An 18774-nucleotide genomic window follows, 5' to 3' on the forward strand; every position below is an offset into this window, starting at 1 on the left:
AAAACAAGCAATTTCCCTGAGCATCTGACACTGAAAGTAATTCTAAAACACCATTTACTACAATTCTCCCTGCCCCCATCAATAATAGAGTTTGTTTTGTTTTGTCCAAATATTACTCTACCTTTCCGTTTCCTCTCACTTAAGGAGACTCATTCTTAAAGCTAATTATTTGGTGTTTATTTCTTAAAAATTCACTAGAGACTTGGAAGAACGTATCCTGCTATCTTAAACTAACTTATAGACAAAGTCAATATTCTCCCCTCCCCTAGACACACACTAAGTAGTGCTAGCAAATGTAAATAAGAGAAGTCATGTTTCTTTCATGGTTTCTGATACAATCCAGTGTTACATGATTTTAACTGTTCAATAAAAGATGTTTCTTAAGCCTGAAAATATCTATGACAAATTATTGAAATTTTAATCCTCTAAGTATTCTACTGATCTATTACTCATAACAGCATAATTTAGTGTCATCATTTAAGCTTGTAGGGAAGTCTACACATTAAAACAACTTTTCAGAATGTCTTGAAACAAGATTTCCTAATAAGCCATAGTTATGAGACACTGGCACTAAGTACTGTGAATTGTTTCCCATTTCTGGATATAAACCATAATTCCATATTTCTTTTCTCATGCTCAAATGGCAGAAGATACCTGAACATATACAATGAGGTCTTCATGAGGCTGTTTCTGTGTCATGCATTGCGAGACACCATAGTAAGCAAAACTACTTTATATTTCAGTGAGAAAAATGTATTTTTATTTTCTGTCTTAAACTGGAACGATCTTACTGTGCAGGTAGAAACAAAATCTACCCATCGACGCACCACACACTTCTATTAAGTAAACATCACAGCACTAAGCTTGCTAAGCGATACATTTAATACTTTATTTATGAGTCTATTTCCTATTAATTTTCTTCTTTTATTGGTTTATTCAGTATACAAAGCATGGGATTTCATTGTGGCCTTTTTGTGTATATGTATGTGTATAGTATACAGTGTTCAGAGTTGCCCACTGCCCTCCCCATCCTGTGGGTCTTCTCTTTCCTTAAAATGGTTTCTCCTTGTGTTTTCACATTGTACAGATCCAGTTGTTCTCTTTGTCTCCACTCCTCTTCTCTTTGGCTCCCTCCTTCCCTCCCTTCTCACAGTCATTTCATTCATACACATATAGAACTCTAGACTGCATATGAGAATGTCTGTTATGTCTTACGGCTGTCCACTGCCATTCATTTCTATGAAAACATCATAATTCTATTCCACTCTATGGAGGAACAAATGTGTAACTACCCAGCATGCACACATCCCGCATGATCTTCATCCATTCACTTGTTGCTAGGCACTGGAACGGCTCCATATCTTGGCTACTGGGTCTAGTAATTATCTCAGCAGTGGGCTGACACAAACTCTTTCCTGTATATACCTGAAGGAGTAGAGCTCAATCATGTGGTATTTCTATTTTTAGGTATGTTGAGGAACCTCCATTCTGACATCCACAGTAGCTTCCCAAGTTTACATTTTCCCAGGTAGTGTATACAGTTTCCTCACCCTCCTGCTCCTCACCAGCATTTGAAATGTTTAGCTATTGTATGTAGCACAACCCTTGAAGTCTTCTGCTAGTCTGCATCCACACCCTTTTGTACAGAGGCTAAGATTCGGACCAGAAAATGTTCAGCTTATCGGTGTTAACTTCTGTCGTTATTTTGCTGTGGGGTTCTAAATGCCAGTACTGCAGCGGAGTTTTTTCCATCTCCCTAAAAGTGCAACAGCTCAAATATTTGAGTATAGTTTCTGAGACTACAAGACTCCTCAAATAAATACATGGACCAGACCATTTAATAATCGGTAAAGGCCAAGTACTAGAGTTGCTTCAGAACTCCAGTTTCATGTCATCGTCCTTTGCCACCCTTGATCACTGCTACCTGACATGATACTTCCTGAAGGGGGACAACAGTCTAGGAAAAACAACAGATTGCTCTTTCTTTCATTATGAACAAAAACTCAAAACTGCTCATCTTGAAGTGTCTCCGAGAGCATGCAATAGAAAAGGTGAGCAGGGCTCCGACTAAGCCTGGCACTAGTCCGAATATAGACAAGAATTATTTTGGAACCGATGACCCTAAAAAACCATTATGATAATTTAAATGTAGGTAATCTATCTTCCTCTAAACCATGCAATATGTTGGAAATCAAGAGGCATCTAATCACTTCTGAGAGCGAGCTGGCAGCCATTTGATTTACCTCAGAAAATGTAAAGTGCTTTTTAAATGCAAAACGAAGGAATAACTCCCAGAAAGCAAAAGAAAGGCTCAGGAAACCCATACCCTGGAATCATGTGACCACACTGGGATGCAGCCCCTCACACAAAACTCACTTAGAGATAACACTGTGGACCCAGGACAGGCTGTCAACTCAGATAGGCCCGGGAGAATGTTGTGATGCCTGGCCATTACCTTCCAATGCATCTCAGTCAATAATAAGAGAAAAGCAGCTTAGAAGCAGTCACACTCACATACCCTTTGTGCAGGCACACTTTGCTCTGGTCCCAGCAGTGGCTGGAACTTTGCAGTTTGTATACTCTGGGGCTTTGAGCAGCTCCTCCATCCTCGGAGGAAAGCCCGCATGAGGGCCACAAGCTGGACTCTTAGGTCCTGGCGTCCTTGAATTGCTCCCGAGTGAAGGATGCCACCCAGCTGCCCAGGGCTGGCGGCCTTGCGTGGGAGACAGTCGCCCACGCCTCGCACGTTCCCACTGCGGGACCACAGAGCTCAGCCATAGCTGCTCCCTGACCGCTATCCCTCCCGGGAGTCCCTTCCTCGCTTCTCCCCAGCGTGGGAACAGTGATCTTGCTTCCCAGGGGTGAACGAGATCAGGGGAGGGTGTGGGAAAGGATTTAGCCAAGACTTGGTAGAGGGCTGTATGCACAGGGAGTCCCGGCCGGCCAGCGAGGGCACCGCTATCACTTACTTAGTGATATCCAGACCTGGGGACCGCAACCTCCTGGAGCTGCCACCCAGCAGAGCACAGCCGCACTAGATCACAGATGAAGGGCGGTGGCGCTGGTGATGGACTGAGAGGTGACACTGGAGTCGCACCTGTCGGTCCCGAGCGGGTTCACCCAGGGCACTCAAGGCCACACAGAGCACATCATGGTTAACCTGCGCTAGTGGCGCGGAGGGACCCACGAAACACCCCCAGAGCTGGTTCCCACCGTGCTGTAGTCACTTCTCGCCTTTGTTTTTCCCTGCCATGACCCAAAGAATTCTAGTCTGTCTCTTCCCTGCCGCACAGGACTTCTTCCCACGTCTCAGTACCGTGCCTCGTCCCCTTCTCCAGTCCCCAAACAGTAGAAAAGCAAACAGCTGAGCGAACCCACCATGATGCGATCACAGGAGGCCAGGGGCATCGGGCCAAAGGTGTCTTTGCTCCGCTGGCTCCCCAGGCTGTGCACTGCTGCTCTTCGCCTTGGGGTCCGGTCCGGCTGGCAGGCACTGGAGGAGGGCTGCCTAGAAGGCGGTGTGTGAGAAACCCGCGGCTCTGAGTCCCTCCCACTTCTCCCAGGCTCAGCTAGAGAACTGAGTCTGCTCCCGCCCAGTCGCCATCCTCCAAACCACCAAAGGCAGACACACACACACACACACACACACACACACACACACACACACACACACACACACACACACATAGCAGGGAAGGGGACAAGGAAGAGAAAAAAAGAGACTCTAAGAAAAGTTGAAAAGTTGGCACATTAAAACTAAAAACATTTTCTCTAGTACAAGCTGGTGCAGAACCACTGTAGTTTCCTGAATCTGAAACCTGGTGGGGAACTTTCTTTCTCCTTGGGTGGCTTTGGTGGCCTGGCTTTTAGGTTTGAGGCTACTCTACTCATTTCAAAGGTAATTTTGTGGTCACAAGAATATTTTTTTTTTTTTGAGTAAGGTCTTGCCTCTATTTGGTTCACTACACTCAGCCCTATTTGCTGTTAATGCATGTGTGTGTGCATAACTGTTCTTTTATTTTTAAATCATTGTTCATACACACATATGTGTACACACAAAAATGCACACACACACACACACACACACACACACACTTACTCCTGGTGTCTTTTTAATCCTCCAAGTCCAAGAAGTCTAAGACAAAAAGTTATCTTGACATATCTACTTTCGACTCATCATCGACTCTGGTCTCACTGAGGAGGCCCCACTCATATGAGAAACGTTTTGTCCAGTGAAAACAACCATAAGAATTGTCCTAAAGAATGGATGGGAGTAGACAGAAACAGAATTAGCCAGAAATGCCAAGACAGCTACAGGAACCAGGGAAACTTTGGCCTTAAGATGGAACCAAACCTCGTAGGTCCTTTGCTGGTTCTGTTTTGGGTTTTGTTGTTATTTTCTTGTCATTTCCAAAGCTTCTCTTACTCCCAGAGCAATTCATGAACTTCTCTTAGTTCAGCAGGAAAAGTGAAATCTATTCTCAGACCATGAACGTAAGGCCCAAAAGGAAACAAAAACAAAGGGACTCATAATGTAAAGCAGCCAGCCCTATCAGTTTTAAAGTAAATAAAACATGACAGAAACATTCATGTGGGGGGGGGGGCATCCCTCTGACAGATAAAATGTTTCTGAAATAATGGTGTCAGTGTGGGATCTTGAAGGGCCCTTCAGTTTTGCAAGAGGATATGTGGAAGGAACTGCTTGTTGGTAGCAGAGGAGACTGAACAAAGGGCCACAGGCAGGTGGCAAGGTGGTGGTGTGGTGGCCAGGAGATAAGATGGGGTAGAAGGTAAAGGTGAGTGGAGTGCAGGAGGATGCAGAGGGCACAGGGTGCTGTCTCTGCTGTACTGTTCATGTAAGGACTCCTGAGCTACCTTTCTACACTGATGTCCCTCTTTCCCATGGTCCTTCCCTTCTGAGATAGGACGTGCTGAGCAGATAAGGGACACTTTAGTCTTACAGCATCTTCAGATCTGACACTGATATAAGGATGGCATGTAGGGGAAAGCCCATGTGTCTTCACTCTATTGAGAATAGAAAACAGAAGAAGTCTCAGGAAGACTATGGCAAGGAAGTTTTGTATAAACTGTAGGCAAAAAAAAAAAAAAAAAAAAAAAAAAAAAAAAAGGATGCGTCTGCCACATGCAGAACTCCTGAGGGAGGCCTTGGTGAGTGCTGACTTCAGGTGAGGGGGGTTGGGGCAGCTTTCAGGAATGTCAGTAATGTGGGACTAGGCTTTTTGTCAACTTTTTCTGTTCAAAGGCTTTCCTAGTAGTCAGGATTGGGAAGAGAGAAAGAGAAAAGGAAAAAAGGAATTCAACCAACCAGGTAAAGATGTGTGTGTATGGAGAGGAGGCAAGCTAGGGACAAATAGCAAAGTCATGAGAGTTTACCATAAATGTTAACAAATACAGTTTCTCAGTGCAAACCGAGCCCTCTATAACCTCCTCTCCCTTTGCAAAAATGTCAATAAGTTAAATAGACCCATTATAAGCAATAAGTACATAAAAATATATTCGACAGTGAATATACTGGAATAATTAGGAAGTTCACAGCTTCCACTGGCTATTCCAACGGCACAGAAGTTCATTGTGATGACTTTTGGCCTGGTTAAGTTTCCGCATTTTTTCCCCATAAGTTCTTAATAATGAAGTTTAATGAAAAAAATGGAATTTAAATGAATAAAGGGTCATAGAGTTGAGCAGCAAATCTGTCCTGTCCTGGGCTTTCCTGGAAGGGGAAACTTTAGTTCCAACTTCATTGTTTGTAATGGATTTGTTTATATTATTTGTATCTTCTGGCTTTAATTTTGATAGATATTATGCATTTAAACACTCATAAACTTCTAAATTTTTTTAGCTTGTGGAGGTTTATGTCTTCAGAATATCCCCTAATGGGATTCTGAATTTTATTAGGCTCTGTTACATGTACACTGTTTTCAGGTCTCATTTTGATGGGTTGTTTCTTCTTCCTTGTTTTTGACAGATTGGCTAATGGATTCTCAATCTTATTATCTTTTACAAAGAACTCTTGTCTGTTTGGTTTTGTGTGTTGTTCTTTTAGTCTCTATTTCATTCCCAATTCTATTCCTATTTCTTTGCTAATCTCTTATCTCTTGCCATCTACTGGGTTTGACATTGATTTCTTGTTGCTTTTCAAGAGCCTTGAGCTGTATCATTAAGTTGTTTGTTTGAAACTCTATCCCTCTCCCTCTCTCCTTCTCCCAGTCCCTCTCCCTTTCTTCTCCTCCTCCTTCTCCCCCCACCCCCCGCATCCCCCCCCCCCAGTGTTCTGTAGATTCCATTATCTTGTTGGTCCCTCATTTGCATTTGACTCTAGGATTTTTAAATATCCACTCTTACTTCTTGAGTGATCCACTATTTATTTTAAAATGTATCAAGTCTCCCAGGATTTCTGTGGTTTCTCTTGTTGAACCAAAAAAGCCTATGAAAGTGATTTTATCTTCAAAATAAGAATAAAATGAAAGGGAAACAAAGGGTGCAGATGAAATTACACCATGGTGCCTATGTGGATCCAGTGTAATTATACAGATCCTTATAAAAGAAAGGAGACAGGAAGATGGAGACTAAGTAAGACAGCAGGAGTGAGACTGTGGGAGAAAGGCTTCATGGATGCTTTCCAGCCTTGAGAATGGGAAGAAGCTAGAATGCTGCTGCCCCAAAAGGGATAAAGGGAAATTATTTTATCGTGGATTGTCCAAAAAAGAAAGATGCCTCCTTGTCACCCTGATTTCAGTCTCATCAGTTAGCAACTCTGACTTTTTAAAGCACTATTAGGAGTTATTTGTTATGACAACAAACAGGAAATTCACTGAGTATTTTGATAGTATGGTAGGCAGGCTGTAATTGAACAAATAAATGTCTTTGGAAATAGAAAATAGTAGAGTATGGGCAAATTTTATCTAGTCAGCTTTTGAAAAGCCTAGATTTTTGTCAATAACAGTTTCAAAAGAAATGCAAATATGAATGTTGGTAGGGATCTCAGGTAAGAATCATGGTGGAATTAAAACCTGTCAGGTTAGAGAACACATAAATATTAGGAACAGACTGTGGATAAAAAGATAAACTGAGCATTACCTGTGGATGTAGATGGCAGTGGGCGAAGTGTTAAGGGAGACTTTCTGGAAGAGCACCCCTGCTACACAGTGCTAAGACGTTTAGCCAAAGTGTATAGCATGTGGCCATAATAATGTTCCATGTTTAGCAGAGATTTCTCAGCTGAGTCTTGAAGCTTTATCCTTATATCTTCTTTCTGCATGTTGAAGCGAATGAAACAGGCAGACTGGTGCCAAGACTGTTAAGCAACATGGAACTAGAAAATTCAAAAAGTCCTCTGTGTGTGTGTGTGTGTGTGTGTGTGTGTGTGTGTGTGTGTGTGTAGGAAAAAAAGAGAGATAGAAGGAGAAAGGGTGGGAAAGATAGAAAGATATGTGAGCGAGAGAGAGGGGAGTGAGAGAGGGGGGGAGAGAGAGGGAGAGAGAGAGAAGTATTTGTGTGTGTGTGTGTGTGTGTGTGTGTGTGTGTGTGAGAGAGAGAGAGAGAGAGAGAGAGAGAGAGAGAGTAGTATTTGTATGTGATGTATGTACATGCCCAGAGAACAGAGGAGGATATTAGGTAGCTGTTTTTGATGCTGCCTACTTTATTCCCTTAAAATAAGGTCTCTAACAGAAATTGAAGCTAAATCAGTGGCCAGCAATCTCCAGTGAGAGCCCTAATCACTCATTTATATGTGGGTTCTTGGGATTTGAACTCAGGTCCTCATGGTAGATCCATAAAATATTCCTCACAAATGAAAGTTGACTAGAGATTAGCTAGAATGCCTAACAAATGGGAGGGAGAACCTGTAGAGACCATATTGAGAGGTTAAGCAAGACCCCCCCCCCCCAGTTTGGGGATGGGTTCACACACTCATTTCCAAATTTTAAACCAAGAATGGCTCCTGTCTAAAGGAAATGTGGAAGAACAAAGTGTGGAGCAGAGACTAATGGAAAGACCATCCAGAGACTGCCCTACCTGGGGATCCATCTCATATATAGACACCAAACCCCGACACTATTGCAGATACCAAGGAGTGCTTGATGACAGGAGCCTGATATAGCTGTCTCCTGAGAGTCTCTGCCAGAGCCTGACAAATACAGAGATGGATGCTCACAGACAACCATTGGATTGAGTAAGGAGACCCCAATGGAGGAGCTAGAGAAAGGATTGAAGGAGCTGAGGGGGTTTGCAACCCCATAGGAAAAGCAACAATATCAACCAACCAGTACCTCCAGAGCTCCTAGGGACTAAACCACCAACCAAAGAGTACACTTGGAGGGACCCATGGCTCCAGCTGCATATGTAGCAGAGGATAGCATTGTCTGACATCAATTGGAGGAGAGTCCTAGGGGAATGCCAGGGTGGTGAGGTGGGAGTAGGTGGGAGGGGGAGCATCCTCATAGAAGCAGGGGGAGAGGGGATGGGATGGGGCTCCTGAGGGAAAACAGGAAAAGGGGATAACATTTGAAATGTAAATACCTAAAATACCCCATAAAAAATGCTGACTAGTTTTAAAGCAAGAATTCAGCAAAGTAAGCCCATGATTTCTACGAGAAAGAATAACGAAAATCTATAAGAAGATATCTATAATTAACAGCTTATTTTAAGTGGGCTCCTCATTTCCTTTCTTTTCAGTAATGCTTTCCCCCTCTAGCCTGGTCACTCTTACCCAAACCTTACATTTTTACAAGGACTCCAAGCTCCGTAAATTAATTGAACATTGGAAGATAGATTTTGGTTTATATGTGTTTGAGTGTTTGATGCTCTCTCTCTCTCTCTCTCTCTCTCTCTCTCTCTCTATATATATATATATATATATATATATATATATATATATATATATATTTCTCACACACACACACACACACACACACATTTCAGTCTTACCTCCACTCCAGTTTTATTTTATTTATTCTTAACTAGATTATTTATTAAAATTTTGTGAGTATTTTACCTGCACTTCATGCTTACTTGGTGTCCTCAGAGGGCATTGGATCTCCTGGAATTAGAGTTACAGATGGTTGTGAGCCACTATGTGGGCATTGGGAAGAAAACCTGGGTCTTTGCTATAACAACAGTCTTAACCACTGGTTTATCTCTCCAGCACTTCTTTATTTTTATGGTGCTGAGGATCAATCAAAAGTCCTCATCTACACAAGCCAAGTACTCTACCACTGAATTATACACTATGCTCTTGACTTTTCTATTTTGTAAATAAGAAATCAGTGCCAGCTTTCAACATAGAGATTAGCAAACTAATGAGCAAATGGTTCTTCTACTGTGGCTCAAACATTTTAATTGTCAAAAGAATTATGCCAGCTAAAATTGTAGGATGTTAATTACATGCAAGCACCATTGAAACCAAGCAATATTTATATATGCTGTAAATAGATTAATATGAAAGATTTGTATATGAACAATTTATCTTAAAAATCATAGTTATATTATGACATCACCTTTTTAAAAAAGCTAAGATATAGAGATGTTAATTATGTTCCCCAAATCACCCAGCGAGCAAGTGGGAAAGTCAAGGTTCATACTCAAGCGCTCTGAGAAAAATGATCATGCGGGCAAGTCATGTTGAAGAGTTCGTATAAAGTATCAGAATGAAAGTTCCCAGTTGGGCTGGATAGATCATCTTTTTAAGGTAGGCACCGGGAACCTGCTTCTTGACAAACATAATTTTGCTAACTAACTTTCAATACAGAAAAACCATCATATCAAGAAGGTTCTTGGGCAAGAGCACACAGAAGACCACTTCCTGTCACAGGTCAGAGACACAATGACAGCACTCCCCCTTATTTGAACTTAGCAATTCTTCGCTTGCTATTAGTTTGAGTTATCAATTGATCAGTGAGGAACATGAATCAAAACGTGATAGACTAATAGAACGGTTCAATGAATAAGATATACGTTGGATCCTCTTAAAGGTCATGTGTCAAGGTCTGGTCTCCAGTGTGGTACTGTTTATAAATACTAGAATCATCAGTAGAAGGGGCATAATACAAAGCATGCATTTAGGTCACTCTGTGGGTGCCCTCCAAGGGGATAGGCAGAATTCCAGCCTCTTTACTTCCCTCTCACTTCCTGGCCATGAGATGAACAGGGCTTTTCTGCTACATACTCCTATTCTTAGGTACAGCCTTCATCCAAAACAACATGACCAACCAATTGTGCAAGGTTGCTTTCAATCTGTGAGCCAAAGAGAACACTTACGTTAGTGGAATGTGGGAGTGGAGAGAGGGAGAGGATGCAGGGATGGAGAGAGGAGTGAAAGGAAGAAGGGAGGAATGGAGGGATGGAAGGAGGGAGGGAGGAAAGTAGTTTACTGAAGCAATTAGGCAAAGCACTCTAAGCACATGCATCAGACAGCTTAGAGAGCACAGGCTCGGGATATGATGTGTTAACCCAGTTTTTCAAAATTTGTAAAAGTTGCCATTCCGACTTCCTTTCTTGGAGAGACTTATTTTAAAGATTGTTGATTAAATAAATGTCTGTTTAGAGAGTTGGATGTTTTTTATACCCTCTATTTCTGGACATCAGATGCATAATCAACCCCAAACTTCCTGTTACTGAATCTCCTGAGAATCTTGTTAGTGGTAGAACTGGCTATGTGTGCAGTTTTTGAATAGCTGGATTGAAATAGAGTTTAAAGTCACAGCTCTAAGATGAAGATATGTCTCATTACTAGATCATTTATCTTAGCACTTCTAAGAAAGGTGTTAGGATTGATCCTAAGCGCTCTAAAAAGGAAAACAGAAGAATAAAAGAAAATTCACAGTATTAAGTGACTATCACTTTTCAGAAGGATACATCACTTTTTAAAAAAGGATACATTTCCTCAAATTTGAAAATTTTAAATACGAATTTTTCTGAGCTTGATTATTCTCTTTGGGAGATTAAGTCCAAGGCCTTGCACATCTACCTATAGAGCAATATCCCCACTCCTTAAAACATTTCTTTATGTGTTTTGTGCTTGGGGTGGGTCTCAGAAAATGCCCCATGTATGTGTGCCTGGAGACTCTAAGCTTTTATTAACCACTGAGTCATCCTATAGCCCCTCCTTACTCTTTATCGCTTCTTCATCTTTTTAAAATTTTATTCTCTCATATATTACATCCCAACTGCACTATCTTCCCCCCTCCTCTCCTCCCATTTCGTACCCCAACCCACTAACCCTTTCCCCACCAATTTCCCCCCTTCTCCATTTCCCTCGAGAAAAGAACTGGCCTCCCAAGGATATCAATCAAACATGGCATATCAGTTTGCAGTAAGACTAGGTATCCCCCTCCCCACATTAAGGCAACCCAGTAGAAGGAAAAGGGTCCCAAACATGTCAGAGACAGCCCCTACCCCATTGTTAGGTGTCCCATAAGAAAACCAAGTTACACAACTGTATCATATGCATAACAGAGCAGAAGGCCTAGGTCAATTGCATTCATGCTCCCTGCTTGGTGTTCAAGTCTCTGTGAGCCCCTATGAACCCAGGTGAGTTGAATATATGGGTTTTTCTGTGGTGTCTGTGACTCACCTTGCACCTATAAATCCTTCTTCTATCTCTCTTCCAGAAGATTCTCTGAGCTCAGCCTCCTGTTTAGCTGTGGGTTTCAGTATCTGTTTCTTTCAGTTGCAGGATGAATTCTCTCTGATGACAATTGGGCTAGTCACCAATCTATGGTTATAGCAGAATGTCATTAGGAATCATTTAAGTATCATTTCATTGGCACTTTTGATTTCAGTCATGTTTAGTTCTATTTTAGCTTTATGATCCGTCCGATTTCTGTGCCTTGGCCCTCCAGGCACTCTCTGGCATGGGCTCTCAAGCTGGAGCACTCATTGATTGATCACTCCACAACTTCTGCACCACCATTACCTTAGCAAATCTTGAAGTCAGGACAAATTGTAGTTTGAAGGTTTTGTGGCTGAGTTGATGTTTTAGTCCCTTGGCTGGAAATCTTGACTGGTTACAGGATATGACTTGTTCAGGCTTGCTTTCCCCAATACTAGGAGTCTTAGCTAGGGTCACCCTCATAGGTTCCTGGGAGTCTCCATTGTTCCAAGTATCTACCTTGCCCCTGAAATGCCACTCAATTCTTGTTGTTTCTCTTAGAGCTCTCTCCCTCTATCCTCCTCTGCCTGATCCTTCCTGCTCTCATCTCTACCCACCCCCACTCCACCTACAATATTTATTCTATTTCCCTCACATTCTCTGTGTCTGTGGACTGTAGCATGATTATTCTTAATTTTATAGCTAAGATCCACTTATCAGTGGGTACATACCATGTTTGTCTTTCTGGGTCTGAGTTAACTGACTCAGGATGATTTTTTTTTTTATTTTAGCTCTATCTATTTGCCTATAAGCCATGATTTTTTATTAAAGAGCTGAGTTAAAAAATTAAGCAAATGTACATCTTCTTTATCCATTTTTTTTTTGTTGAGAGATATCTAGTTTGTTTCCAGTTTCTGTTATGAACATAGTTGAGCAAGTATGCTTTTGGTAAGATAGCGCATCCTTTGGGACATTGCCCAGGAATGGGATAGCTAGGTTTTGAGGTTGATAAATTCTCAATTTCCTGAGAAACCACTATGTTGACTCCAAAATGGCCGTGCAAGTTTGCACTCCCACTAGCAGCAGGGGAGTGGTCCCCTTGCTCCAGATCCTTGCTAGCATGAGCTGTCACTTGTGTTATTGATATTAGTCATTCTGACAGTTGTAAGATGAAATCTCAAAGTAGTTTTGATTTACATTTCCCTGGTGGCTAAGGATATTGAACATTTCTTTAAGTGCTTCCCAGCCCCTTGAGATTCCTCTGTTGAAAATTCTCTCTTTAGATCTGTATCCATTAAGGAGATCCAGGAAAATAAATAAATAAATCCCTTTTTAAAAAGTCAAAGAGAGAGAGAGAGAGAGAGAGAGAGAGAGAGAGAGAGAGAGAGAGAGAGAGAGAGAGGAAGAGTTGAAAGAAATGAATAAAACTGTTTAGTACCTGAACATGGAAATAGAAGCAACAAAGAAAACACAAACTGGAGATAGGAAATCTAGGTAATTGAACAGGAACAACTATAGACACAAGCATCACTAACAGAATAGAAGAAATCAAAGAAAGAATCCCCGGTGTTGAAACTATGATAGAACAAGCTGATACATCGTTCAAAAGATGTTAAATCTAAAACATTCCTGATACAAAACATCATACAAAACATCCAGGAAATCTGGGGTACTAGGAAAAGACCAAACCTAAGAATAATTGGACTAGAGAAGGGGAAGAATCCCTCCTTACTCTTTAAATAATTATCCCAACGTCAGAAAATCCCGTTCCATCCGGCAAAGAAAGGATGATGTAGAGAGACCAGTTTGCAAATGTTTCTACGGTGTCCAGAACAATGAGAGCATATTTTAGTCAGTCAACAATCCTCTCATTTTAATATGGTACAAGGAAAGAGTTTTCCTTCATTCTTTTATTTGTATTGTACTTTTAGAGTGATAATATGTGGTCTGAGAAAAATAACATAGCTGTTATAAACTCACTGTAAGAGTAAGAGAGTGATTGGTATCATTCCCACAGAGTGCTCACCAACTTACCATATCTTCACTAATGGGATAATTGGGATCTTTTAGAAATAGCGAATGGGTAGATGTTGGTTCAGCTTTTGAGTCTCACTCTTCTTGAGAAATCATGATGTGTCTCTGATCATCACACCTGTGTTTCAGGGGTGTTGCTTCCTTTGGGTCTCAGACTGGAGAAGCATCCAAGAAGTGTCAAGGTCTTCCAGTAACAGTCTTTTACCGATAGGACCAAGAGGCACATGCTGTGCCACGGTTGAGAGGGAAAGTGAGTCTAGCATCACAGGAAAGAGAGCTGTATTTTGACATTAAAAAAATTGCAAATTGTGCAATGGAAGACTTGTTAGAATCTCATCTTATGAAAATGACAGTTATGACTGCTATGCTCCTATTTAGGAAACACTTAGCTTAAACAGCTGAAAATATCACCTAAGGGAAATTGAATCTCAGCAAACCTCTTCCTTACCATATTTTTTTAAAGAAGTCTGTTTTGCTCTCTTTTAAATAGAATACAAGATTCTTTGCTTTATAATATATAGCGAAATTCTTCCCCAAAGTAAATATTAAAAACACAGATTAAAAACTAAGTGTACTTTTGAGGTTTCGCATGAATGTGTGTCTAGAAGCAAGTTGAGACTAAACTCAGTGAGAAAAATAAAAGATATCACTGTAGAGCCAGTGGTCCAGCTGGCAACATCCCTTAGATCTCTGGGCCTTGTGAGCTCAGGCAGGGAGATAGGACTGAAGAGACAGTAGATACAACTAGCCACTCCAAGGTAGTCAGAGCACACCAATAAAAGCCACACAGACCAAGGGGACAGGGTGAGTGTTTTCACCCTAAATACCTTGTCTTTGTGGCTTGGAAAAGAACATGAGAGAAGTAGCTCACTCTTGACAGCTTCCGACCTCCAGCCTGTTCTTCCACAGTGTTGGATTAACACCAGTTCTGTAGCTCAGAAATGTCAGGTAGAATTCTTATTGTAAAGTGAGCATGTATTGAGAAAGCTCTAGGAGTTCTGCAGAGGCAAATACAGACCTTCACTGAAGGAATCCACTTGAAAGATAAACCTTTATGGATGGAGACTCAAAACTAATCTTTATAGATTGAGTTTTGGGAAAATGAGATGCAATGAGAAGGTGTCCCAGTTTCATTGGTGTTTCTGTAATAGAGTAACCAACAAAATGCAACTTAGGGAACAAAAGAATTTACTTAGTTTTACAATTACAAAATAAGGGCCTAGGGAGATGCCTTAGCAGTTAAGAGCTCTTGCTGATCTTCCAGAGGACCTAAGTTCAATTTCCAGGGCCATCTCTGGGTGGCATATAACCTGTAACCCCAACTCCAGGAGATTCAACACTCTTTCTGTCCTCAACACAAACCTACACATATACATTTCAGACACAGAGATGCGCAAATAAAAATAAAATAAAAAATCTACAGAAAAGTCTACCTTTGTAGTTAAGTCAGGGCAGGGGCAGCTAGTCAGGACGCATCTTCAGTTAACAAAAGGAAAAGCCTGAATGTATAGTTAGTTATCTCATTTCCTTTCAGCAGGTCCTATAAACTGAAACTTTTACTATCTCCCTGTAGTACTATAGGCCAGAGATGAAGCCTTTGACACTTGGAGAACTCTGGGAATGTTAAATAGCCACACAATATCATTATACAAAATAGGATATAAAGTAATCATTTTAATATATCTAAAAATAAAATGTACCAGGTGTATAAAGAAAACAATAAAATATGAATGTTAACCAGTTTGAAACTAGAATCAAAGAGAATATTCAGAGAAGAAAAGTACAATAATTAAACATAAAATATTAGGAGTTAGACCATAAAATAGAAAATTGCAGATAACATTAATTTATCACTCAGAACTAGATCTAAAGGAATAGTCCACATTAAAACAAAGAGCAAGATAAAAATAGAAAGAGTGGTATAAAATATATAAAGAATACTACAAAGGGAAAACAGTGGTTCAAAGGAAGGCCATATATTCTGTGAGACAGCACCTGAGATTTTCCAGAATGCAGGTCAATAACTTATTCTCTCATTAGCCTAAAAACTCTACATAATAACTTTTTAAAGTTTTTCTTCAGGTAGACTTTCATGTAGTCCAGGCTGTCCTCAGACTCAACTGATTATGTGCCCAAAGATAACTTTGTACTCCTGGTCTTCCGTTCCTGCCTCTAAAGTCCTGGGATTCTATGCCATCCATGCCCAGGGAAATAACTGAAGTTTTAAAACTCTACTTATACACTTTTTGTTTAAATGACTAAACCAGAGATAATGAATTGTTAGAAACAACAAGAAGCAGGCACATTTTGTACACTAGGAAATCTGAAAGCAATTGCCACCATTGTGGTCTTCTTAAAAGATGTAAGTAAAGGCGAAAGAAAACAGACTGTGGTATAAAAAGTTCAAGAAAGGAGAAAAAAAAAGAAAAAGAAAAAAAGAAAAAAGAAAGAGAAACCTGTCAGAACAGAGTTTCATGTGGGGAAAACTGACCTTGGAGAATTGGAGATCAGGTGTGAGGAGAAGATGCTCTTAGATATTGTGTAACCAAAACACCTCAATCCCTGTACCAATAATAATTAAAGCAAAGGCCAGGAAGATAAAAGAGAGTACTGAGAACATAGAAGGAGTTGGAGGGGCAGAGTGTGGGGCAGAAGTGATACAGTGCTCCTCTATGGAATTCTCAAAACATGTTGTTAAATTTATGTAAAAATAAAATACAACCACAATGATTCTTAAAGGCTTTGTAGAACCTGTGGTAGAGAAAGAGAATTTCTAACAGAAAACCACAGTGTAGGGCAACAGTGAGTAAAGGGAACAGAAAATAGATAATAGTTTTCATTTACTTTAAAGTAGTTTCATTATCATAGAAAGAATCGGGCTCCATTACAGAGTCTTTCAAACACATTTGTTCCCTCTTTTTCTTTTCCTCACCTCTTCCCCCTCATCCTTATACCCTCCTATACCCAGAATCTTCTTTTCTGATTTAATGCCACAAACGACCTGTGACCTGTAGTCTAGCACATTCTCCTTTCTCAACACTTCTTGCTCTCATATCATTTGCTATTTATTTTTATAGCCTATAATTAATCATTCTCATTTGCTCCGCTACTAACAGTGGTGCTCTGAATGAGAATGGTTCCCATGGACTCATATTTGAATGCTTGGTCTCCAGTTGATAGAGCTGTTTGGGAAGGATTGGGAAGCATGGCTTTATTATGTAAGTGTCTTACTGGGGGTAAGCTTTGAGGTTTCTACATCTGACACTATTCCCAGTCTCCCTGTTTCTCTCCCCTTTCCTTCCCAGCACAGCCTTTCTGTTTCTTGGTATGTAATCTTTGGACTACGGCTCCAGAGCCGTGCTTGCCTGTCTGCTGCCGTGTTTTCCACTCTGCCATGATGGTCATGGGCTCTCTGAAACTCTAAGTTGAATAACTCTTATGTACATTGATTTGGTCATGCTGTCTCTTCAAGACAATAGAAAAGTAAGTAAGTAAGACATAAAATTTTAAAGTTAGGAGATAGATAGATAGATAGACAGACAGACAGATATGCAGGTTTTGTCTTTGTGAGTCTAGGTGACCTTACTTAATGTACTACTTTGCTACTACTTTGCAGACCCATCCACTTTATTATAAATTTTAGAAGCTCATTTCTCTTACAGCAGAGTGAAAGTCCATTGTATATATGAAGCACATGTTCATTTAGCTGAGTAAGCAGGAAATTTCTTATAGGCGAAGGAATTAGACTGATGAACTGTGCCAAAATTTAATTTCAGAATTTCTGTTTACTAAAGACAGTCTAACACAAGCTAAAAACTAAATGTGACATAAAACATACAAGTACAAACATGAAAAAAATTGCCAATAAATGTTTTTGCCTGAATGCCTTTTAATTTTTTGTTGTTGTTGTTTTGTTTCCAAGAACTTGGAATTTTAGGGAACAAGGTGTTTTGTAGGCATAAATGTTATTGTGCAGATGGCTTGGTAGGTCTTTTCTAGAGGTGTAATTACACCAGTTTCATGGAAAGTAAGTCTCATGTGCTTCTTGTATTTTATTACATACTTATGCTAGGTGGTTTTTATTAAACATGGATACTGGATGCTGAATTCTCTTTCTCCTCTGGGTGACGTTAACTGTTTTCTGGGTTTTGTCATCACTGCGGTGACAACTCTATATAATTTAAGCTTTGTTAACTGCCATTGTTTAATAAGAGACTTTTTTTTTATGTTTGCACCACTTTACCTTTATTAGCATAGACTCTTAGATGGAGACATTGTAGGCTGGAATGCAGTTTTAAAACTTATTTGGCCTACTTATCCTTTACACTGAGAAAATAGTCACTATATTTTTGGCACTTACTTTTACGGCAAAGAAATGTTTATGAAGACAGTTTTGTCAGATCATTGACAGATTAGTGATAAAGAATGAGCAAGTGCATGTGTGCTTCTTGCCCTTGAGAGGATGTCAGATTCCCTGCTGTATCATTCTCTGCCTCATTCCAATAAGAGACATTTTAAAGAGACCCTTACACTCCTGTCTTCAGCTATCAGACTATTGAAACAATGGACAGAAGAATTAGAATTTCCTTAGGAAGGAAAGGGACCTGCTGAAGGTGGCAGCCAGGAAAAATACTTGCATCCAAGGAACAGACTCCACGGAGTTCCGAAAACTTATGAGATTATCTTGAAGGAGAGACAGGAGGTGTGAAAACCAGAGATGGACCACACCTGGGTAAGGACAATTAGTTACAGAGCCTCTTGCCCTTTCTTTAACACAAGCTCAAGTCAGTATCATCAGCATCACGAAAAAGAAACAGAAGTTCCTTTTCCAAGTGTGGCCGAATTGACTACATCTCTCCCCTCTGTTTTCACTCCTTCTTGACTCTTTAATGATATTAAAGACAGAAGGTGAGCGTAGCTTGTTAATAAGGGGCTACCAGAGGCCAGACTTTGGCTCTAAAATCTCCGGGCCACCTTATGTTTATGTTCTTTGCTCTTGGTTGATATTTAACAGGTAAACCCCCTCCCATTTATTTGGAATTTGTTTATATGCTGAGAAAAGTTACTCCTTATATCAACATTAGGAACCTCATCATCAAATTCACCTTAAGATAACATGGCACATAGATCAC

The 18774-nt window shown here is 40.4% G+C and overlaps 1 protein-coding gene and 1 long non-coding RNA gene across 7 annotated transcripts in view; both read right to left on the reverse strand.

The window, feature by feature from the left end:
• Gucy1a1 (guanylate cyclase 1, soluble, alpha 1) overlaps positions 1 to 3653 on the reverse strand; it is a 53520-nt gene extending 49867 nt beyond the window's left edge. Inside the window, exon 1 of one of the 3 annotated variants that reach the window (NM_021896.6) lies at positions 3379 to 3653. The gene's annotated coding sequence lies outside the window, so the exon portion shown is untranslated. Of the gene's footprint in view, positions 1 to 2518; positions 2781 to 2969; positions 3358 to 3378 lie in introns of those variants that run through there. The other 2 variants (NM_001356988.1, NM_001356987.1) reach the window with 2 other exon arrangements.
• Positions 3654 to 4104: 451 nt separating this feature from the next.
• Positions 4105 to 18774, reverse strand: part of Gm29921 — a 90430-nt gene continuing 75760 nt past the window's right edge. For 2 of the 4 annotated variants that reach the window (XR_375744.3, XR_375745.2), the window contains exons 3-8: positions 13643 to 14784; positions 11591 to 11731; positions 9014 to 10251; positions 7099 to 7273; positions 4355 to 4475; positions 4105 to 4256 (exon numbers count right to left, since the gene is read on the reverse strand). This is a non-coding gene — a long non-coding RNA (predicted gene, 29921). The remainder of the gene's footprint in view (positions 4257 to 4354; positions 4476 to 7098; positions 7274 to 9013; positions 10252 to 11590; positions 11732 to 13642; positions 14785 to 18774) is intronic. The other 2 variants (XR_867373.2, XR_867374.2) reach the window with 2 other exon arrangements.

Source organism: Mus musculus, chromosome 3 (genome assembly GCF_000001635.26).
Source record: "Mus musculus strain C57BL/6J chromosome 3, GRCm38.p6 C57BL/6J".
Taxonomy (NCBI): domain Eukaryota; kingdom Metazoa; phylum Chordata; class Mammalia; order Rodentia; family Muridae; genus Mus; species Mus musculus.